At 44.0% G+C, this 24679-nt stretch overlaps 1 long non-coding RNA gene and 1 pseudogene across 2 annotated transcripts in view; both read right to left on the bottom strand.

The window, feature by feature from the left end:
* Positions 1-24679, bottom strand: part of LOC309367407 — a 368756-nt gene that overhangs the window by 170835 nt on the left and 173242 nt on the right. The gene's annotated exons all lie outside the window — the stretch shown is intronic.
* On the bottom strand, positions 19001-19347 carry LOC309366274 (large ribosomal subunit protein eL43 pseudogene; annotated as a pseudogene). The gene has a single exon. The product of its transcript is annotated as a large ribosomal subunit protein eL43 pseudogene (transcript).

Below are 24679 nucleotides of genomic sequence, written 5' to 3'. Positions count from 1 at the left end.
AGGAAGAGCATCAGCTAGGCTCAACCTGTGTAACTGTAAATAAATATAAATATTACATAAATGCCACAACTTTTTTGTTAATTTTTAAAATTGATTTTATATTTTCAAAACCAATTTTCCAATATCAATACTAAAACTTCATTTTTCAAATCACCCCCTCCCTGTCAACTTCCCTCAGCTTCCATTTCTGGTTTATTACATCAAATGATACATTCTGCTCTTTCTATATAATACTATGTTATCACATTGTTATATTTCTTTTTTTGTTTGAATAAAGTTGTAAATGTTTATTTAAATCCTGCCAATGAGTCCATTTTTTTTTGTTTCTGCAAATATATTGTAAAAGGTTCCCATTCTTTTTCAAAGTCCCTATTGTCATTTTCTCACAATTTGTCCATTAACTTTGCTAACTGCGTAGTTCACCAGTTTTTCTTGCCATTGTTCTTTAGATGGTACTTCTCCAGTCTTCCAATTTTGTGCTATTAGAATTCTTGCTTCTGTTGTAGCATACATAAATAATGCTCCTTTTTCTTTCAGCAGCTCTTGTCCTAAAATACCTAAAAAAAAGCTTCTGGTTTTTAAACAAATGTTATTTTAAACATTTTTTTCAGTTCATTGTATATCATTTCCCTTTTTTAAAAAAATAATCTTGCAATCCCACCACATATGATAGAATGTACCTTTCCCTTCTTTACACCTCCAACAGTTCTTTTGTTCTGTTTTATACATTTTTGCCAGTTTTACTGGTGTGATATACCATCTGTACATCATCTTCATGTAATTCTCCTTCAACAGTATGCAATCCGTAAATTTCAAATTCACTTTCCAAAGTCTTATCTAATCCTCAAACTGTATATTATGGCCTACATCCTGTACCCACTTAATCATTACTGATTTGACTTTTTCATCTTTGGTTTCCCATTCCAACAGTATATTATATGCCTTCTTTAATAGTTTGCCACAACAACAACTTTTATTATTTGTACCCCGTTCATCTGACTGTTTTGCCTCAGCCGCTCCATTTCCCTTGAAGGGAAATTTGGCCCAGGTGAATGCACTCCTGGATCTTCTCGCACCTTAGAGACTTGTTGCTATGTCCCCATCACAGTTTAGAACATGCAATGATGGTGAGTGGGCAACCTGAAGGACCAAATTAAGCCACAAGGAAACTGCGTTTGGAAACAGTACTGGTTGTCTCTAACAAAGTCATCGCATTAGCACAAGGACTTGCCCAGTCCTTCCTTTCTCTCTGTTTCCTCACCTCCCAAAGAAATACGTTCCAGAGGATTGGGGCAGGGGAAAACCTGGAACTGAATAATGTGGAGGGGCTGGGGGTATGTAGAAAAAAAGTGGCTTCGAAAATAAGATGGGGAAAGTGAATGGTTTTTTCCCCCTTAGTTGCATGGTGGGGAGAAGTGAAAGCTGTAGCGCAGGCATCCCCAAACTTGGCCCTCCAGATGTTTTGGGACTACAGTTCCCATCATCCCTGACCACTGGTCCTGTTAGCTAGGGATGGTGGGAGTTGTAGTCCCAAAACATCTGGAGGGCCGAGTTTGGGGATACCTGCTGTAGGGGGCTAATGTGGGGGGAGTGGTTGGGTGCTGGTGAGCAGAGAGAGCTTGAGGGCATATGCCCTTATGTATGCATGCCCACAAGTACCTATTGCATAGAAGTGGCGCCGAGTTCTGAGTGACATTGAGGGGGCCTCAGCACGTGGGTGTGATGTCACATGTGCAACACATGTTGGGAAGAGGCCCTCCACCACTGTAGGGAGGTCCAGCCAAACCCAGCCCCTCAAGTCTGGGGGCCTCAGCCCCATCCCCACATATTGGAAGGGCGGCTGAGCTGCCTTCAGCCCATAGAATTGGCACATCTGCTACACAGGGAGCTTCTTCTTGGAGACTAGGGTTTCTCAGGTCTTCTCCCACCACAGAACTGGGGGAAATGCCCTCTCTGCAGCCAGGGGACTTCATGGAGTGATCTCTAAAAGCAGTAGCTGTAGAAAACAGACAAAGTCCCAATGAATGCGCTGAAGAACAGGGGCTCTGTCAGAGATCTGTGTCTCCTGGCCATTATTTGTGTGCTGCCAACTAACATGCAAGAGTAACATGCAACGTGTGAAAGTGTAGGCCTTCTGTGTTGCTTGCTTATAAATAGAGGATGCCTTTGTTGTACTTTCTTTTCCAGTTTGGTTGGCTAGCTTCTTCTCTTTCTCTTGCATCCTGGTAAGTGGATTGCGTTCGCCGTGCTCTCTGTGAGCTTTGGCACCGCAGCTTCGATTCACCTCCCTCTGTGGTCCAGGGCGACAGAGAAAGGGCAGCCAGAACAACTCATGGCTCTGCGTAAATCAGGCAAATGTCATAACGGCAATAGACCCTAATCTGGATTGTTTCACAGTGCGTATGTCTTGAGGCGTCGAGGAAATGAATTGGCTATTTCAATCAATCAAGGTTTCAGTTAACTCAAATGTGAACGAGATTTCATGTTAAGCTATTTCCATTAACGTCCCGGGGAAGACAGGTTGTACATCTCCCAAATGTCATCCAGAGGCATGTTTTAGTATTCTGCGAGCCACGTCCATTGTGGAACTATTTCCATTGCTGAAGAGTCACATCTCACAATATTCTCATGATCTTTCTACTGGAAATAATGGGAGCGGGGAAGAAACTAAACATTCTCACATTACTTCCAGCCAAAATGCTATAAAAATGCAAAATGGATAGCTAACATTCTCATAGCATTTTAATGGGGGAAGGCCTAAGAAAACATTTTTTCTCATGACATTTCCTGTGGAAGTGGGTGGACCTGTAAGGAGCTGTTGTGAGCATCTACTCTCAGCAGGAATGAGAATATCTCGGGGGTGAACTCTCCAGTGATAGCTAGACAGGAAGGTTCCCAGAGAAGGAGGGGGGGTGGGAAATCAGGTTGTGATCTCTACTGCGATGGGAACAATGATGAAAAGTGAGCATTTCACAGAAGGCCAAAAGATAAGAAAAAATCTCAGTGCTATAGTATGAACACTGTTGGACTTGGTTTGTATACCTCAACCTATGGCTATATATATGGGACGTGGATGGTGCTGTGGGTTAAACCACAGAGCCTAGGACTTGCCGATCAGAAGATCGGCGGTTTGAATCCCCACAACGGGGTGAGCTCCCATTGCTCAGTCCCTGCTCCTGCCAACCCAGCAGTTCAAAAGCACCTCAAAGTGCAAGTAGATAAATCGGTACTGCTTAGGCAGGAAGGTAAATAGCATTTCCATGCGCTGCTCTGGTTTGCCAGAAGTGGAAGCTGTCTGCGGACAAACGACGGCTCCCTCGGCCAGTAAAGCGAGATGAGCGCCGCAACCCCAGAGTCAGTCACGACTGGACCTAATCAGGGGTCCCTTTACCTTTACTTTATGGCTTTATATTGCTCTTGGCTGACATAGCAGATCTCTCTAGCTCCATGGTAGAGCTTCTGCTCTGCATGCAGAAGATTCCAGGTTCAATCCCTGGTATCACCTGGGAAAGATTCCCTTTCTGAAATCCTGGAAAACCACGGCCAATCAAATAGGCAATATTCAGCTGGGTGGATCATTGGTCTGAGTATGTATAAGGCAGCCTCCTCTGTTCTGAGGGCACACACACAGACACCAACTCCTAGGATGTGCACTTTCACCCTCTGCAGACAAGCCAGTGACCCCTGCTACCCATAGCAAGAAATACCTTATTTCCCTAGGGCCCTATGGGACAGCTAGACTAGACGTTGCTCAAGTGAATTGGTAATAAGTGGAATGGTAAGCCAGAGGAACAAGTGGAGGCAGCTGCCTACCACAGACAGCTGTCAGCAAGATCATAGCAGAGATACAGGATGGCAACAGCTCAGCATGAATGACATTAAGGACCTTGAAAAGAGGTCCAGGATGCACGTCAAAGAGACAATTATGACCGCCAGTGGAATAAATTGCTCAGCTAAATGATACTCCATTCTTGTCATCAGACCTTTGCAGCATTATCCCAATGTATGCTGGCATTATCCCACTCAGTTGCTGGCAAATGTTGTATGGAGCAGGCTTGATCAGGTGCTTCCGGATCTATGCTCTACTCAACATAGTTGTCTCTTGATTGCACGTCAACAAAGCCCTCCTCTTTTTTGTGTGACTGACCTGAATTCAAGCTCCAGAAACTGACTTGCATGATTTTCTGTCCTTCCCTCCATCTCCTTTCCCTTTAATATTCACCTAGACCACCCTTTGGTATCCATGTCTCACCACAGCAAGGTGATTTTTTCTGCACTGAGCTTTTCTAGCACATGCATTTGCTTTCTTCCAGAGGAATGCTTTTTTTGGAACATGTTTTATTGGTTTTTATACAAATACGATGTCCACTAAACACTTATCCAGCAGTGCATCTAATGGTGTTTGTTTTATCCATTCTCTGTAGATATACGCTTAAACATTCCAAGTTCAAACATCTTACTTAGTGGAACCCCTCCACTGAGAATATCCTGCCTTAGCCCTGCTATCTTTGGACATAGGCTCCACCCTGAACCACAGCAAACTAGTAGGCTTCTTACTGACCGCAGCATGATTAGTGATAGCTCAGCAATGGAAGAACCAGACTGAAGTACCCCTGAACTTATGGGGAAATATCTGGGATAGAGCAATGTCTGTGTCTCTCACCAGATACAGAACGACAATTAAAGGCAGAATGAATAGAGACATATTCCAAGAAACGTGGACCCCTTTCAGAGGAATGTTGCAGATCCACTGCTATATGGCAGGGCAAGCCAACATGGTGGTCCTCAGATGTTGTTGAACTCTAATTCCTATCACCCTTCATCATTGTCCATTCTGGCTGTGGCTGTTGGGAGCTGTTGGGAGACTTGCCAACAAGAGTTCTATAACAGGGTATACAGTAATTCCTGTCCTCATTTTGAAACATATAGGAGAAATATAAGACTTACAACTTCAACCATTAAGCATCCTTACCTTTGGGGGATAAGGCTATTGCAATGGCTACCAACCCCGATGACTCTGTGCCAGTTTCTGGAAACTGAAGGAGGGGAGAGTACTGAAGACCTCAGGTCCTGCTTGTGGGTTTTCCACAGGCTTCTGGCTGGCTACTGTGAGAACAGGATGCTGGACTAGATGGGCCTTTGGCCTGAGCTGAAGGTTCTTCTTAGGTTCTGACTGAGCAGGAAGCCCCAATGAACTCAGCAGGACTTACTTCCATAGGGAAGAGGCTTACATGAATCAGAACATCTGCCTGTTTCACTCCATATTGTCTCCATTGATGGACTGAGGCTCTCCAGTTTTCCAACAGGGATTGCCCGGGATTGAACCTTGGGCCTTGTGCGTGCAAAGCAGGTGCACTACCACAGAGTCATTGTGGCCCATCCCTTGAAGGGTATACTCTGCTCAGCCTTTAATAAAGATAAGTGAAGGTTTGTAGTCTGTGTTTTTGAGATACTGAACAAAGGCACACAATTTAGGTGATTTAGCCTGGGTCAGACAGGATGTTTGTGGCAGAGCCAGAAAATGAGGGTGTATCTCCTGTCTCCCATATTCATGCCTTACCACAAGATTATTCTTCCTCTGACTCTATGACCTTCTCAGAACGAGTGGCTCATGTTTGCGATGAGACATGGAGCAAATGCACTCTCTAATCTGTGGCGTTTTAATTCTAAAATAATCACCCTGGGTGGTGTCCTGTTGCCTCTTTAATTATACATGTGTTTTATGTACAATTAAACTAACGAGAACCATCCTCCGTTCCTAGAACTGAACAGAAGCCAAACCTTTGTGGAGATTTGCTCAGTGACTTTGAAGTTTTCTGTTGTTTGTCTTTAAAATAAACCCCCTCACCACTGCATATGGGCCATTTCTGATCGGGACAAGCACTGCACATTAAATGCTCAGACAGAATGAGCTTGAAGCAAGTTTCACTGCTTTGGAAGTCGAGATTAGCAGAGAGTGGCATTGCAAAACCAGTTCAAGTGGCAACTTGTTAATTTCAGTGCAAAAAGGAGCGTCAAACGTTTCACGCTTCAGAAAGCTACTCCTTCAGCAAGACATCAGGGGGATGGTATATAAAGAGCCATCAATGGAAATGGTTACTTATAGTGCAATGTAAACAAAAGACAGGTCTTTGCCCTGAGAAGCTTCCACTGTAACCATCAGTAGAGTTAGACAACAGCAGGAGCGGGAGGTGAAATGGATGAGGAACACGTGGAAATGCAGACATCATGTAGGGCAGAGGTGGGGAACCTGTGGCCCCCAGATGTTGCCATCAACCCTAGCCAACAGGGCCAACAGTTAGGGATTATGACAGCTGCAGTCCACAAACATCTGGAATTCCTACTTCATGGCATGATAATATTAATATTCACAGATACTGTTCCATGCTATTATATTATATGCTTGTTCAGGTAGTTGGAAAACTCTGTATATATTTTAAAAATGAACCTTGTGTACTGCCATGAAAATAGTATGGCTGAAGAAACAATGAGATTGCACATGCAAGATAGGCTGTTCCTGATGAAGATGAAGATGATGAAGAGTTTGGACTTGATATCCCGCCTTTCACTCCCCTTGAGTCTCAAAGCAGCTAACAATCTCCTTTCCCTTCCTCTGCCACAACAAACACTCTGTGAGGTGAGTGAGGCTGAGAGACTTCAAAGTGTGACTAGCCCACGGTCACCCAGCAGCTGCATGTGGAGGAGTGGAGTCACGAATCCGGTTCCCCAGATTACAAGTCCACCGGTCTTAACCACTACACCATGCTAGTTCTTGTGTGTGTGTGTGTGTGTGTGTGGTTGTTGTTGTGATGGTTGGAATTCATTACTATTACCATGCTAGCAGGGCCGAAGCTACAGGGGAAGCAGCCAGGTATTTTGCCCCAGGTGAAGCCTCTAGAGGGACACCACTGAGGCTCCCAGCCTGAGTGTGTGTGTGTGTGTATGCAAATGCACATACAGGGATTGCCAAACTGGGTCTTTGACTTGGGTGAAATAATGCCTAGTTTGGGCCCTGCATGCTAGTATTAATACAGACTGCCAAACCATTTTAGCATTCTTTAAGACAGTGGTAGGTAACTGCAAGGGCTTTGAGTTGTATCCATTGTAGCAACCAAACAGCTTGTTTCATTAGTGCAAGGATTTATGCTTGTGTAATGGAATCCCATCTGTCCTGCCTCCTGAAAGCCCCAAATTTGTTGTGGGGGTTCCCCTGACCCTCAGGAGCAGATCTAGGGAGTGGGAGAAGGAGAGGGAGAAAGATAAATCTTTGCACTAGTGGACTGAGTGGCTCTCATAGCTGTGACAACTTCCCTCAGGGCCGGCCCTATCAATAGGCAGAGTGAACCACATTCGAGGGATATGCTTTCCCTCAGAGAATTCTGGGCACAGAGTTACAATTCCCAGCAATGCTTAATACACTGCCGTTCCCAGAATTCTGTGAGGCAAAGAATGCTTCAAACATGCTTTAAAAGTATAGTTTGTATGCAGCCTTAAAACTTACTATCTCCTGTACCTGCGGGGGGATTTTTTAATTTAAAAAGTAGTATTCAGTTCTGCACAGAGAGATTGTTTCACATGCCTGTCTTTAACCTTAAAGAAAGTGGGGACATTTCATGTATTTTGTATAGTTTTATTCAGGGCGTTTCCCCCCAGCTGTAACTTGCCAGAACTCAGTTCTGGTGCCTCTCAGGTGGGCACCATTGCCAATATAAGAGAATAAAGGAGGAGTTCATGGAGAGCTCTGGCACCTCTTTTTCTAGAAAAATAGCACTGGTTTTATTTATGGTTGGGAAATTGAATAAAAAGTATAAGAAGGAAAAAAGAAAGAAAGGAAGGAAGGAAGGAAGGAAGGAAGGAAGGAAGGAAGGAAGGAAGGAAGGAAGGAAGGAAGGAAGGAAGGAAGGAAGGAAGGGGATTAACTAGCAGGAGAGACGGGCATCAGAAAGGAGTGCAGTGGATATCATCAAGGAGGCATGGCAATCTACCCAGATTCAGCAGCCTTCACATTTGATTCCTGAATGTAGTCTAAAATGACCCAAATTATATTTAATAGAAGTTCATGCTCTGAAACATCCACCAGAGGAACACAGTTCTTGTTCAGATTTTACTCAGTGCCTGCAGGCTTTCTCCTTTATGTCATGTCAGTTTCCAGAATTCAAGATAAAAATCCAACATAAGGAAAGAAACCCATGAGATCAAAGTTTGACACCTTCTTCCATGTTTTGATTCCCCTAGGAGAGGCTATTCAGAAGGTGAGACTGTCCATAGGCAGAAGAGGGCAGGTTCTTTGAACCCTTGTGACCTTCGGAGAAAGGAGAAGATCAGAAGGGAAATTTTGTGTTTGTTTGTTTTCCTTCATGTGGTGAGGGGTAGTGGCTGAGGGCATCGTGGGTGGCCCCCTGACATCCGATGGTTGATGAGTCTGGCAAAGCGTCCCCTTAATTCTAGAGATCTGGATGGGTTATGAAACTGAGTGCTGGCATACTAGAGAGAGGGCTTTGGTGGCATCTCGTTTCTTTGGGCTTACGTGCTTTTGCCAAGATTCTCAGTCACACGTGCTCATGTCTGAAGGATTCTATTTTCCCTGCAACGGCAAATTTCAACAGGCAGGTTATTTTAGGTAAGAAAATCAGATTGATGAGAGACAAGTACTCCAGAAGGGTTCTCAAAAGTCTCACCACAGTAGTGAGAGGAGAGTTAAGGTGGGGCTGATCCTAGCATTAGGACCAGAAGATGAGCACCAGCATAGGAGGCAACATTAAAAGAATGACACAAGGCTTTGCCAGGTGCCCTGCTCTGATGGAAGGAGAGGGTATTGATATTGTGACCCAAGTTAAGGTGAAAGAACCCCCAAATCACTCCAGTTCATTATCCCCCAGAGCCAAAGGCTACAAAACTATCTGCCTCACCACAGAAATATTGCTTTTTTAAAAAAATGGTTATAGCATTCAAAAATTATCTCTACCTCTCTGAAACCCAAAGTGGTAAAATCGAAGAAAGTCCTCACCACATTTCTGAACATGCAGTTCACCTCTAAGAGTATGTGCAAGGCTTGCCCTGAACTTCCTCCCTCTAGTTAGAAATATAAAATAAACAAATAAATTTGAGCAAAACCACTGCAATTATGGTTACAGAAGCAATGTGACTGCCACAAATTGCCATGTTTTGTGCATTAAAAAAAATATACAGCTCACTCTCAGGCCCACAAAACTGCATCGCCACATTTATTGTTCTGGTTTACTGAGTGAATTCTTTCTCTCCTGTTTGTAGACCACAGTTGCTTCCCAGGAATGACTATGTTAAATGCTCAATGTTTGAAGATTTCGAAATAACAAACAAGAAGAAATAAAAAAGCATCATACACATACAGTTAATTTAAGGTTACCAGACGTCCCCGTTTCCCAGGGACAGTCCCCAGATTTACAAACCAGTCCCCATACAAAATCCATTGAAGTGTCCCTGGATTCATTGAAAAAAATCTGGTAACCTTTAGTTAATTACATATGAATCATATGGTCATTGTCAAGATATTTCATTCACATCATCTATTTTTTTTCCAAGGAAAGACATGGTCATGGATTTAGGCACAGGCTCTGTTAGAGGGAGAGCTGAAATTCAAGCATCAGAAAGTTTCGCAATCTCTTAATTGGATTATATTTCCTTTCTTGTATTATCCTGGCATATGAAAGGAGGGAATTCTCCAAGGGCTGGTCATTTTAGGCAATTGTAAGTTGTTTCTATTAGAGAACTGCATAGGAGACCCAACGGTTTGGATACAGAAGCAGATGGAATTGACATGGTTTTCTGAATTACTGCCTTAGTGGCCAAGCTGCTATCAAAGAAAAGCAAGCGATCAAGGAAAGACCATGTAAGAGGTAAGGGATCCAGGTGAACCTGGGGCTCAGTGAAGACTGGGCGAATGAGCTGAGAATATACCCAGCAGAACATTTCCTTTTGGATCAGATTAGCTCACGCCACTTTCCTGAACAGGTTTGCTTGTTCAAGTCAACTAGAACTGTTTTCTCTACTATGGTTTACCTCTTCTCCATTGAGGGTTCACAAATGGGCTGATCAATGTGAGGCCAATGAACAGCAAGTTCTGCATGGCAGTGAATAATTTAGTTAAAAGAGGTCCCACCCAAGTCCTTTTTCCTTCTTATGTTCTAAAGTCCACACCCTTCATTTAAAAGCTCCTTGCAGTCTACAGTTTGCTATGATTTATTATTCCCCTGGTTCTTTCCTTAACCTTCCTGTCTGATATTGTCTTAGCTAGGGTTGCCATATGTCCAGAATTCCCTGGACGTACCCGGAATACTGCAGCTGGAAGCAGTGTCCAGGCGGAAATTGGTGTAATGTCCAGGAAAATCTGGATGTATGGTAACCCGTGTCAGTAGTATTGTTTTTGCCGATTTCCCTTAAAAAGTAAATTTTATTTGTTGTTTTTGCAATTTTGCAAAAAAAAAAAAAGCTCTGGGTTTTTACTTTTTGAAATATGGCAAGCCTATCTTAGCATATTTCCCCTCCCTTTGCTTTTGGGGACTTTAATATTCACATTGGTTGGCAAACCAAATCTTCTGTTCATAATTTTCTCTCTCTTTTAGATAATTTTGCTTTAATCCTCTCACCTCATACTTTCACTCATTCAGCTAGCTACTTCTTAGACCTGGCTACTTATACACAGTTTTTTGGCCTTAATCTTGATTCATTATCATTATTTTCCTACATTATCCTCAAGATTCCAAGGCCTTTTTGGAGAACTTCATTCTTTAGACCCTGACAGTTCTCAGCTTCCCATTTCCCCAAACTTCCATCCCTGTTCTGTCACCCTTTCTTGCTGCTAACTCATTCCGTTCTGGTGGTTTTTTCATGCTGGTGAATCCTATGCCGTATTTCATTTTCTTCAACCCACACCACCCCACATCAGCCCAATGAACAATCAAATCATAGCTTGTTCCCCCAAAGCCTTTTGTCTTCCAGTTGCTCTTTCCCTCATGCCTTTGAAAGCTTAGTGAGCTTCTGGTGAGGGGTGAACATGGAAACCATGTTTAAGGAAGGGTGCTGGGAACACATAATGCCAAGCCATAGTTAAAAAGTCAAGAACAAACCATGGCTTCATATCAGGGTTTGTTGGCAATAAAAACCATTGTGAAAGTGCTGGGCAAAATTTACACATAACACTAAGAATGTTTTAATAAACCATAGTTTAATTAACCATTGCTTAGCATTATGGGTGAACCAGGCCTCTCTTCCCTTTATTTACTCTCTCCCCAACTTGTGCAAAGTCCCCCCCCCCCCACTTTCCTTCCAATTTCTGATTCCTTTGTTTCTAATTGCTATCTTGCAGGATGGGTCTTGTGTACATTTAAACAGCAACAATTCTAAACAGTGCCTAGCACAAATTAGGTACATTGTGAATAATGAAAGTTTACAATGACCCAATCTTTCCAGGCAACAGGAAATCAACAGGCCCCGTTCCTCAAACAGAACACAGGAACCTGGCCAAAATTCTAGTCGGGACAGAATCCAGTGCTACGTATAAGAAAGAGCCTAGAGAATGTCTGCTAGCCTTGAGTAAACAGCACTAGGCCAGATACACCATTGGTCTGAGTCAGTATGAGACCACCTTAGAATCATAGAACTGCAGATTGGAAGGGACCCCAAGGGTTATCTAGTCCAACCTTCTGCAATGCAGGAATTTCAGCTAAAGCATCCATGACAGATAGCCATCCAACCTCTGCTTAAAAACATCTAAGGAAGGAGAGTCCACAACTTCCTGAGGGAGACCATTCCACTGTTGAACAGCTCTTACTGTCAGAAAGTTCTTCCCAATGTTTAGTCAGAATCTCCTTTCTTGTAACTTGAAGCCATTGGTTCATGTCCTGCCCTTGTTCCCTCTTCCTTGTGACAGCCCTTGAGATATTTGAAGATGGCTGTCATATCTCCTCTCCTTCTCCTCTTTTCCTTGTACAGCCCGACAGTGTATTTTAGTATCACGGCTCCCTTTGGCCCATGTTGCTGTTCTAAGTGTGAAAGCATCCATAGATTCCTGTAACCACAGACCTTTTAACCATAGGCACACATGTTTCACGAAGGCAGCTGTTTTGACCAACTCAGTTGGGAAAAATGCCCCCACTCTCTAATTTGATGAGCAAATATACTCTCTTGATTGTCTGCACTGATACCCATCTGTTGAGATGGACCGGTGCCCAAGTATAAACTAGCCAAACCTTTTGTTCTGGGCATTAGTCCTGAGTAACAATAGGCTTTAGATGGGTAGCCAGCATGACACTATGTGAAATGTGTTCAGCATCCTGTCCTATGCCAGGACAGGAATACCGGCAGCTGGGAAACAAATACACCATTCTGCTTAATCACAGTTTGGTACAGACACCACTAAGGAGAGAGAGAGATCCCTTTCAATATGGAGATACCTGAAATAGCAAGGAAAAGCAAGCTCATATCACTACTGGCTGTCGAGGCGACAGCTTGCATGGCAAAGAACAGATGAGAAATTTATGAACGCCACCAGGATACTGGATCTTGTGCAACAAGTAAAGTGTTGGCCGTGGGCACTGCTGGTCCAGAAATCACTAACTAGATGAATACACAATGTGAATAAAGATTACGGCTGCTGGAGCCCGAGCACATGTTTTCCATTTTCCAAAACAGTGGGCAAGGTTCCAGAGGAGTGCAGCCTTACAGTTCGACAGCTGAGTTTCTCAATGGAACACATGGTGGAATAAACCCCAGGGAGACAGCAAAAGTAGCCTGCCTTTATTCTTATGCTGAAAACGTAATTGATAATTCGAGCGATAGCAGGGAAATGAATGAGGCAGGGAAGCAGTTTGCACACAGAAAGCGTGCTTTAAGCTGAGCGACTGGCTATACGTTGGGTGGCTGAATAGGAATAGGGGAAATATTCAGGGCAGGGCAGTGGTAAACCTCAGTGGATTATTTCTAAATTTGTTGAAGTTAAATAAGGATACTTGTACATCTCTGATGAATATATTGTTTTAGGCCACCCCAATCCCTGCTGAGCCAGGCACAGGATTCCAGGGGTCTTGGCCCTCAACTAGAGTCCTCAATTTGGAAAATTGAAGATGTGGCATATCTGCCCCTGTCCAAGCCCCAGTATTACTTAACATTCGGAATAATGGGAAACCCCAAAGCTTGCTCACTATTTTGTGACACACTGGTTGGTCCGAATAGAGCATTGTCCTGCTTCAGCTTTTGGAATTTATCTGATGGACCAAGCCTGCATCTAGTGCAAGGTTTCTCAACCTTTGCTCCCCAGCTGAGGTTAGTTAGCAGGACCAGTGTTCAGGAATGATGGTTGTTGTAATCCAACAACAGCTGGAGACACTGCATCTAGTGTTTATGTAGCGTTGAATAGGCTTCTTAAGAGTGTGCCAACACGCCTTGCTTTTCTACTACTGTATAAGGCTGTTGAAGAAAGTCCACGGCGGACCTGCAAATACTGCTAACTCTATCAAAATAGAGTTTATTGATGGTGATAAATAACTATGATTAGAAGAGTCCATTGGGAGCGTTTTGAAAAAAGCACTATGGCTGACGTATCCAATATAGAACTGAGGCAACGTATGCTAGTCATATTAAGAAGTGGTCAAGTCTAAGGCTGGGTTAAAAAACAACTGCTCTTTTGAACACTGGGTCTGTGTGCGCACTGATGATACTCTACATCACATAGGAGCGTCATTGTATATTCATTCATTAGGGGTAATTATTTTAAATTTTTGTCCCTATTGACCCGTAGGCAGATGGTTAGCATGAATACCATGTTTATCTGGACACTGGATCTGGCTGGGCAGCTCTCTGATGAGTTTGATCACAAACACCGGCAGCTGCAATACAGACTTGCTTCCTCCGCCCCCCTCCCTAGCTTGCCTCCTCCAGGGACTGCAGATTGGATGCACTGAATGTGAACTGCAGCAAAGCGTGGGTCATTTTCACTCTCCCAGCAAATATTATTACAGTCAAAAGCCAATTGCGATAGAAGGAAACAAAAGGAATCCTTTGCCGCTTTTAACATCGCCTGGCCCCTTTTGAATATTTTTCATTCCTCTATGGGCGAGAAACGGTGATTCACCAAATAGAAAAGCGAAGGACGCCTGCAGGTGTGCTGACTTTAGGTTGGGATATTAATTACTAACTGGAAGTGCTTGGCATTGCCCAGGAATTCTAAGAAACCAGCAAATATTGAGGTTCGCAAATGGATAGCGTCATTTGTGGGCACTGCACAGTCCCCAAATGCCATCTGACACAGGATCCCAACCGACCTTGTTCCAGCCCCAAATTAGTTTGGGGTGAATGTTTAATTAGGGTTTTCTGAACTCTGTACGATCTGGAGGAGGTGGGGGAACAAGGCACTGTTTCCTTTCCCCCTTCCTCTGAACCTCAGGAAGGTTCAGGCCTGCTGCATGCTGCTTTGACAATGCATTCCCAGTGGGGAGCATTCTGGCAAAGCAGCCCCCAGCAGCCAGCGGGACTGCACATTTGGCACCCATTTCCTGCTTTCTGCTGCTGTGCCAAACCTGCTTGGACTCCCCATTGTGACATCCCCAGCTCCCACATTGTTGCCCTCAACCTGTGCTGCCTTGGTGTGCTTCAGGTCCCCTAATCCACCACCAACAAAAACATTTCCAAACAGAGACCCAAACCTGCTCCTCAGTCTCAGAAACCTCCCCACCAAATGGGGTGACATTCAGAGGCATCAAAACCGGCCCTGTGCACATGGATCCACAAGACCCAATAATGTTAATTCCAACACTTAAAGAAACCTGCTTCACTTCGTTGCATGACGGGGTTTGATGGGCAGTTGGTCACAAAGCCTTGTGACAGAGCATAAGGAAGAAAGTAACCTTCTTGGCACTTTGAGTTTAAGACAAAAGTAGAAATTCTGGAGCATTGGTGTAACAACAGTGGTGGGGCTAATAAATAAGGTCCTGGTGCTTGAATTTTTATTATTATTATTATTATTATTATTATTATTATTATTATTATTAATTTATATACATTACAACAATTATTCTGCCAAGTTCTAGCATCTTCAGTTTCGACTCCCTTTCCTCTCTTTCTGAGGTTCCTTGCATTTATTTCTGTCCTTTCCTGCATACTCCAAATTCTTTAATTACTGTATTTTATTCGTCTATTCTAAGGTATATCTCATATATCTTTTTAAAACAAAAACAAAACAAAAACCCTGCAGGTTTTTACAGTAACTTGCCAACGTCTTAATCTGTTTCCAGTTTGTTTGCAAATACTCAACAAACCACTTCCATCCCTTGAAATGAAATGTATTCTAGGCCCAACGTTCAGAGGAACATGTCCCAGGCATCCGGTGAGAATTGGTGCTAAGTATGTGACCCTGAGGACGGATTTGTTCCAAAACATGTTGGGTCAGAATTAAAAGTCATTCCAAGCACCTGCCAGGGTACCAGATAGAATTAGAACAGCCTGGGGGGCCATGGGGAGAACAGCTGGGGGAAGAGGGAGCCATCCTGCCTCTCAGCATCTGCCACCTGAGGTAGCTACCTTGCTCTGCCTAAGAGCGGATCAGGAGAAACTTACAGGGTGATGATGATGACGTCATTCCCCCTGACATCTAGTGCCCCTAAATGAAATATATGCACAGAAGCTATTTTTCAGTTGTTGTTGTTGTTTAGTTGTGTCCAACTCTTCGTGACCCCATGGACCAGAGCACACCAGGCACTTCTGTCTTCCACTGCCTCCCGCAGTTTGGTCAAACTCATGTTGGTAGCTTCGAGAACACTGTCCAACCATCTCGTCCTCTGTCGTCCCCTTCTCCTTGTGCCCTCCATCTTTCCCAGCATCAGGGTCTTTTCCAGGGAGTCTTCTCTTCTCGTGAGGTGGCCAAAGTATTGGACCTCAGCTTCAGGATCTGTCCTTCCAGTGAGCACTCAGGGCTGATTTCCTTAAGAATGGATAGGTTTGATCTTCTTGCAGTCCATGGGACTCTCAAGAGTCTCCTCCAGCCCCACAATTCAAAAGCATCAATTCTTCAGCGATCAGCCTTCTTTATGGTCCAGCTCTCACTCCCATACATTACTACTGGGAAAATCATAGATTTAACTATACGGACCTTTATCAGCAAGGTGATGTCTTTGCTTTTTAAGATGCACCTGCCTAAATCTAATTTGACCTTAAGAAAGAGAGCTAAACCCAACGTTAATTAATAGACATTTAGAGATAGAGACTAAACAGCAAAAGCTTTCTGTCAATTGTAGCACCAACAGTAGTTATCCCCTGATGTGATAAAGGGCTCCATAATTATCAGGATTTCTCCCAAATCCTACCTTTGTCACATAAAACTAGCAGCATATCCTGTTCAGCTCCCCCCCCCCTTTTAAAAGCAGGCTTTTAGAGTCCCTAGCATATACTTGCTTATCGATCAGTTTCCTTAAGTGCTCAGACTTTTCTTGCTATGCACTTTGGGAAGCTGGGCGGGGCATGATCGGGGGGGGGAGGATCGAAGGAGCGCAACTTAAAATGGTTCTTACACTGCAAGCAGCTTTAATTAACTTGCTTTGACCCTGGCCGGAGATGTGGAAATATTCATGGAAGCCTTCCTGCGAGATTAATTCCGCGCCCTCGCCCGAGTCGTATCATGGGAATCGTGCTATTTGTACCGCACACTTTGGTGAGCTGACAAGCAGTTATTTCTAAGTCAAGTTGTATACAAGTGACCTCATTTCCTGATCTGGTTGCTCGGAGAACTCACATGCCAGAAACATCAGTCATTGCTTTTCTTCACTTGACAGGCTCCTCTCTCTGACTCTTATTCTGCAACAGCTGCTCGAGTTCATCCCTCTGTCAGGATGAACTGCGCCAAATGGTATACATTTGGTTTCCCCCCTGCACTTTTGCTATGCATACACAAGGTCCCAGGTTATCTCCGACCCTTGTCGACCCTAGAGAACCAGTGCCGCTGCTGGTCTCACCCAGCATAAGGCAGCTTCTGTATGGCTGCATTTCATTGATACTTCACGGGCAATGTCTCTTTCAGGGAATATCCATCTGAAGCAGCTGGGTCATTAGGTCCAAACGCCTTGAAATATACTCAGAGTCAAGAGTGGATTTCATGCTCTTTATTCAGCTCATAGTGGTGAGGAGGAATGGAAGTTCCCCCAGAATGTCTGCTTTATATGCATTATTTACACAATGGGCCCCACGTGACTGGCTAATTCCGGGATTCACCTGTAGGCCAATCAGGTTGCAGATTCACTTCCACCTGGAGCTGGATTGGGTGGCTCCTGTGGACCAATCATACTGCTGCATTCTGAATCCTATTGTTCTAGGGCCAATCAGACTGCTGCATTCTGAATCCTATTGTTCTAGGACCAATCAGATTGCTGCATTTTGGATCCTATTCAACTCAGTACATAACATTCCTTGACCTGCAGGGTTACCTGAAAAGTTTACGCTCAGTGTAGGAAAGTGCTTAGAGTGCTGGACCGGGACCTGGGATGCCAGGGTTGAAATCCCCAATTGCATTTAGAAAAAAAGATGCTTATTTCCCTGACATAACTCCAAGAGAGATGTCCTACCATACCGTCCGACATTTCTGTGACGAAAATAGGAAGTGGGACGTTCCAGGTTCAAGTAAAAAACTGGGGCCACTTGTGTTAATACAGGACTGTCCATGGAAAACAGGGACACTTGGAGGGTCTGCAGACATTGTGAATGAGTCCAAAAGAGAAAGAGAGCAGGCCACCTAGCTCATGCTGAAACAAGAGGAAGCCAACTCCTTATGCAAACAAAACTGCATTCTCTGTGTGTTCATCTTTCCTGAGGGAATTCACTGCTACATTTCAGCAAAAGTCTGTCACTGAGCCCCTGGAGTCCAGTGACCATCTGCACCAGCCCCATTATCTGTGGAGTGAGATTGATCTTTCTCCTCTTTGTGTATTCTCTCATCCTAATACCCAGGAGTCTGCAAAGGGAAGGAGACAGACTTGTAATTCATCAGAAAAGGGTGTGTTAGGATGAAGAATTGTTATGTTCAACCTAAGGCAAGGTAACTTCTCTTGCAATGTGCTGCATGTCTCTGTGGAACCTCTCTGTGTAATCTGAGTCCATTTTTATTTCTTCACGTTTACAACCCACATCACCTCCAAAGCCAAGAGGCTGGAATTAGGCAGCACAATTTGGCACGAAATGAAAAATAGCTCTTTCAGAAGGGCCTCACAAGCATACTTGTCCCCTGTACTAATCCTTCGCTAGCTTGCTGCAGCAGCCAATGATTGGCTAGCTCTTATGACATCATGAATGCTGAAGGTTTGTGATGTCAAAAGAGCTAGCCAACTCAGCTTGCAGAATAGAGGTGTGCTTGGGGTTCAGAGGGAGGGACATCCACATTCCCAGACTATCCCTGCCAGCTTACTTCTCTATTTCCTTGTTTATTTACATTGATACATCTTAGGTTGTATCCTGTTTACAACTTCTCAGAAGGGCAGAGAGTGAACACCTGGAACAGGTTTTCATAGTTAGTGACCCACCAAGCTGAATGCATCCCATCAGCCATTGTTTGGCACATGATCAACCAGTGTATGGGTTATAAAAGGTATCTAGTCCAGAGCTAAATGGTTCTTTTTTCTCTGTTCAATGTTCACTTTTGTTGTTGTTGTTGTTGTTGTTTAGTCATTTAGTCGTGTCCGACTCTTTGTGACCCCATGGACCAGAGCACGCCAGGCACTCCTGTCTTCCACTGCCTCCCGCAGTTTGGTCAAACTCATGCTGGTAGCTTCGAGAACACTGTCCAGCCATCTTGTCCTCTGTCATCCCCTTCTCCTTGTGCCCTCCATTTTCCCCAACATCAGGGTCTTTTCCAGGGTATCTTCTCTTCTCATGAGGTGGCCAAAGTATTGGAGCCTCAGCTTCAGGATCTGTCCTTCCAGTGAGCACTCAGGGTTGATTTCCTTCAGAATGGATAGGTTTGATCTTCTTGCAGTCCATGTGACTCTCAAGAGTCACAACCACCTTTAATTGACAATAAGGACATGAACTGTAGAGGAAGAGTAACAGTGGAACAAAAATATGCTTCTACTGGTCTTTTAACTCCTTCAGTCTTCTGATGTCAGATTTCACCATCACCGCTGAAGTGGTGTTGTATGTCCAGGTGCCACCAGCTACTGTTTTCATACAAAAACCCCAGTGCCAGATACTCACAGCTTTCCTCTTCATTTTGGTCTTGCCACAGAAGGAGCAAGTATATTTAGCATGCTGGCTAATTTTAATCTTCTTCACCATTTTCTTCAGGGAAGCGCCATATTGGGTACCATTTTTACCCACAATCTCAACATTCTTGGTTCATTTGGCCATCTTGTTACCACCGCAGGCCGCAGGGAGAGCGAGCTAAATGGTTCTGTGACAAGATCTATGATTCCCCCCACAATCCCTTTCTGCTCATCTTAACTTCATACTTCATTTTGTCTGGATGGCAACAATACTTGTTGCAGCAGGAACCATCTTAGAAAATAATTCCTACCTAGGAAATTCCTAGAAAATAAGGGGGTGGAGGAGATGCCTCTTCTCAGATGGCACCCACCACCTGCAGATTTGGTGCAGTTCTGTGAGGCCTTGAGGTTCAAAGGGAAAGTGGGGTATTCAAAGGGGGCCACAGGTGAAAATAACGTAAATGGAGGGGGCACGGCACAAGAATAGGGGGCCACAGAGGGAAGTGAGAAGTGAAGAAAACAGGGAAGTGATTGAGAAAAGAAAACAAGAAAACAGAGAAGTGGAGAAAATAGAAAACAGAGAAGTAGAATGAACATAATGGACACAGAGGTGATCTTTGGTTATCCCTCACAGCAATAGAACCACATTTTTAGAAGCTTGTTTCTGGTCATCAAGCACAAAGGTCCCATGGATCAAGAAATACTTGAAGTATATTTTTTTATGTAATTGCATTTTGTATAAGTTATAAAAAATATAAATAAAACATGTTCTATTTGCAAACAAAACATTTGAATAGCTACCTTTCTCCCAGTTGGACAGGGGAGCCACAGGAAGGAAACAAGGTCAGAAGGGGGGCCACAGTTGGAAAAAGCTTGAAAAACACTGGTCTAGAGCATCCTTTGCCTTCTGCTTTAGTCCATATGAGCAACAGGACTCTTGCTGCCATGGTAGCTCCAGTGCTCGGCCACACCCCTCCGGGATTTGGATCGTTCTGTTACTCAAATTAAGGACTATGAGTGGGTCTACTTTTACTTGGATTCAACCTACTGTAGCATGTTTGCAGGAACACAAAATTCTCACCGTCAACATCCAAACCCTTTCCACTGACCATTTCCCAAGCTGTTTTTTTAGATGCTAACTTCATTTTCTCCCCTATACAATTTGATTATTGGCATTTCCAGATTTTAGAGGTTGTTGTTTGGTTGTTTTTTTTAAAGACAGAGGGTTTTTAAAATGAATGCTCTATAAACTGCTAAAGAGAAGCTTGCCATCCCCACAGCTGCCTTGTGAGATAACATTTTGTACCCAGGTGGTGAGGGGGGAAGGAATCCAAAGATGGGGTCGTGAGTGGATGTCTTCTCCAACATACGAAGGCAAAGAAAAAGGTTATCCTTCCTAGCAGCAAATGAATACCAGGAAGATCACAGAAAGCAAGAATGCGCCTGGGCTGCCACATCTATAATACGGACCAACAAGATTTCTTCCTGCTGGGTGACCCGGCTGCACCACCCATCAAAGAGAATTAGTCTCAAAGGAATTGCTTGCTTATGGATTTATAGACGTTGACAATAATCCTAAATGGATGCTAAAGGAATTGACAAATCTTAGCATTCTTCCTCAGTGCCCATGCACCTGGGGGAAACACTGGAGGTCTCAGCATTTTTTAAAGAAGGGAGGAAATCACTGACAGCTGATAGACAAACAGGTAAGGAAAGCCTAGAGAAGAAGGAGCCATTCGCTGATGCAAAATTATGATGGAAACATTCAAAAGGAGTGGCCTAGTCAAGGTAATTGTGGACAGGGGATATATGGTGGCAATGAGTGGACTGGCTAGGTGGAAGAGGGATTGTGTTTACAGGCCCTCTTCCGGTCTACCACATAGCCATAGGGACCTGATCTGATCTGCCAAAGTACCAGTGGATCTCATAGTGCCAGGTTGGTCTGCAATGAAAACTAGCAAATGAGAAAGCTAGTCTGGGTCCTGTGGATTTCTCTTCTGTCTTCCTGTTACTAAATTAAGTTAAATATCCTTATTACAGTTAATATTAAGAAGTGACTGATATGATCTACTGCAAAGCTCTTTGCATTGACAACTATGGAACACTTGAGTGGAAGCACATTGTTGTTTGGGGAAGCACTGTGATGTGCTGATTCCCACCAGTATCCTGAAATGGCATCGTCCCAAGAGATCTTTGCAATAGCCCTCTGGTTCCCCACTGAAACTTCCATCATACCTAGCCGTTGGCCATGCTTGCTGGGCCTGATGGGAATTGCAGTCCAGTAAAATCTGGAAGACCAAAGGTTCTCCACGCTTGCTCTACAAATCATGTCCTCCCTAAAAGAGGGCACATGTTGCGGTGAGACCTGGAGACTGACCTTCTGGTTGTGGGTGGGTCTATTGGATAGCCACAACACCCAATTAGTAGGTCCCTCGTTGCTCAGTGTAATCTGGGCAATGGGACGCAGTCTAAATGGATCGAGGGACCTATATATGCCTATGCACGTGTCCTAGAGCTTCCTCTTTCGGCTTGTGCATCGGAACACCCGCCCACCTCTCCCTACTTGTAGGGCTTTGCGATTGACCTTGCTATGCCATCGTGTGTCGTCTGTCGTTGGGACAGGGGCATGGCAGGAATTTTTCCCACTTGGCTGATTGGCTGTGGCCATTTGGGTTTCACCTGCCATGTAGCAATTTGTCACAACTTGTAAGGTTGAGGATAGGCTCTGGTTCATGTGATAGGGATGGGAGAACGCTCTCGCCATCCCTATGTGAAGGGTATTCCATTAAAGGAACCCAGGGACTCAACTTGGTTTGGTCAACCCCTGAAAGGGGGTTGTGCCCATGCCTGAGTCCAGGGGAGCATTTGGGGAGTGAACAGAGTCTGTTCCCAGGCTTTTCACCTGCCTCAGGTGTTCACCCTTGGCTGACCTATGATAGAGCTCTGGGTCAGCGCTACCTGCAAGGGTGTAGGGAGCTAGTCGAACCAGACCTATGCAACCACTCACTTTTCTGTAATCAGTAAAGTTGTGGCCTAAATTCTGCTGAAAACCAAAACTATAATTTGAGTCAAATGTGTCTTTATTCAAGGGGGAAGTCTCTGGGTCTGAACACACATTGTGCTTTTTGAATCCTTGATCTGAATGCCTCACAAAGGTTATTGATCTTATTGTTGGAAATGCCAACTGGAGCCCCATAAAGCTGATAGGCAGAGGGGAAAATTGACAAAGGCCTGAAGTGTTTCATAGAACAATCCAAGGTAGCTTGGGTTTTCATTGCATTTGTGGAATATCTATTGCCACTAAACTAGCCCACAGGTGAGAACCAGGGGCTAGGATGAACTGGCTGCCTGGGGCCAACTAAGTTGGTGACTCCCTTGTCTTCCTGTAGAACAATTCTCTATCCTCATTCTTTTCCAAGTGGAGCACCCAACCAGTGGGAAGGTCAGTGGATGGAATGCAAGGAGTGTGGCCATAAATGAGGGAAATGACAGAGATTCAGCCCCCTTGTAATGCCACAGTCTTTCCTATCTGTGAAACCTATGAATGACCTACAGGAAACAAAAGTGGTTGCCAGTAAATCAGATGCATCAGCCCACATTCCACCGACAGGTGTGCAAACCTGTCAAGAGGAATATGGATGAGATAAACAGGGACAACAAAGAACTGGATAGCCTTTGACTTGAGAGCTGATCCGGATAGTTGGTGCAGCAAAGGTCACCTGAGGTTTCTTCCTATCTTGTTGTTTGGCCGTCAAGAAAGTAGAACCTCTGAAGGAAAGCAAATGAATTTGAGGAAATCGTTCGTTGCAGAAGGCAAACACATGATTGCTAATAGTATAGCAGGAAATGAACATCCCCTATGCACAAAGAAACGTTAAAATAAAGAACATACTATTCGTTTTTTAAAATGTGCATCAAAGCTAAAGAAAAATACATCTGAACAAGTCTGCCAACGGTACTCTGTCTTAAAAGTCATCAAATTTTCCATTGACTGGAAGCAAGACTACAGCTCTGTTTATCAACCAGAAACCAAAGAACACCTTCCTCTCCCCACTTCTCACATTTTTGTAAGAAGGCTGTAGGCCCTTTTAGGGAAGGAATGCAGAGATTTCCTGCTGATTATAAAAGGTGAGTGATGGAGATGGGGGTACATTAGAAATGATTACAGGAATCCGATATCATTATCTTTTGTACTTCGTCACAACGGCGAAGACGACTACCTGGGGCAAAGCAGACATCTTACTTCCTACATCAGATAATTAGCAAAGACTGTCAGTACAAATTTCAATGCCCTTGTCTCTGAAATCCTCTGCAGCACGCACATATATATATATATACACACACACACACACATATATGAATCCAACTCTGTCTTTCGTTAGATTCAGATTTGTAGCACTTTGAAGAAGCAGATAAAACTGTAGCGCAGCTCAGAAAACCATGAACGCTGCTGCTTTTCAAGTTCATCAGACAACTTCCCCTCCACTGTTATGGGGGTGGGGAGGGAGACCCTATGATTTATATAAAGTTTGGGTTTCAGGCTTACTTTTTCAGATGACGGCAACATAAGGTGCCTAGACGAAGTGAAGCTTAATCCAGGCAAGACAGAAGCACTTCAAGTAGAATCGAGCTAGGATGCTACCTTGAATAAAAGCCTGCATTAGCTACAATGGAACAAGCCTCTACTGGCACAATTCCTATCCCTGAACCTGGGGGATAGGAACAGCTGAGGAAGCTTACTCACTACATGGATTTGGTAGTAACTTGAAGGGGAGGGTTCAGCAGGGGTAACAGAATCAAGGAGCTGGAAAGGATCCAATGGGATTGTTCAGCTCATACCCACCTAGAAAGGACATCCAATCCCTTTCTGGCCTGTGCTTTATGTCCCGCTGAGTCTATGGTCATAGTAAATTGAACAGCAGTCACCTACAACAAAAAGCCCAAAATCTGTTTCTGTGTACAGCTTTCCTTTTAGCGCTTCTGTTTTGCTCTGTTTAGGCTGCTGTATTATCAATGCCAAGGCCTTTGATGTGTACTGTGATTCTGGCGTCTCTCAGAGGATGTTGTCTGTTGGCGTATATAGCAGACAATATAAGTTGTCTGTTGGCAACTTTCGTATATCATTTTGCAATTTTGTCACGCAGCGGCCCTTTGCGGAGACGCTATTTTAAACCAGTTTGAATCCCATGCCTGCACACACACACGAAAACAGAATTTGTCAGAGGAAATATAGAAGAGAAAAAAATCACAGAGGTTTCAGCCTACCGTTCACAGCAGAAAAAGAGAGAGAGATGTTTCAACACAAGCCTAATTGCAGTTTTGCGAAGCGCTGTTGAGACGTGCTGTGAAGTTTCTTCAGGACACAGATTTTATTATTATCATTATTGTTCTTTTGCATTTTGTTGCTACGGCAACTGCTACTTCATGGTCTAGTTTTGCAGAGGAGGCTGAACACCTGCAGGAGC

This window comes from Podarcis melisellensis, assembly GCF_964234715.1.
Source record: "Podarcis melisellensis genome assembly, chromosome: 3".
Taxonomy (NCBI): domain Eukaryota; kingdom Metazoa; phylum Chordata; class Lepidosauria; order Squamata; family Lacertidae; genus Podarcis; species Podarcis melisellensis.
This window is presented reverse-complemented; position numbering and strand designations above follow the sequence as displayed.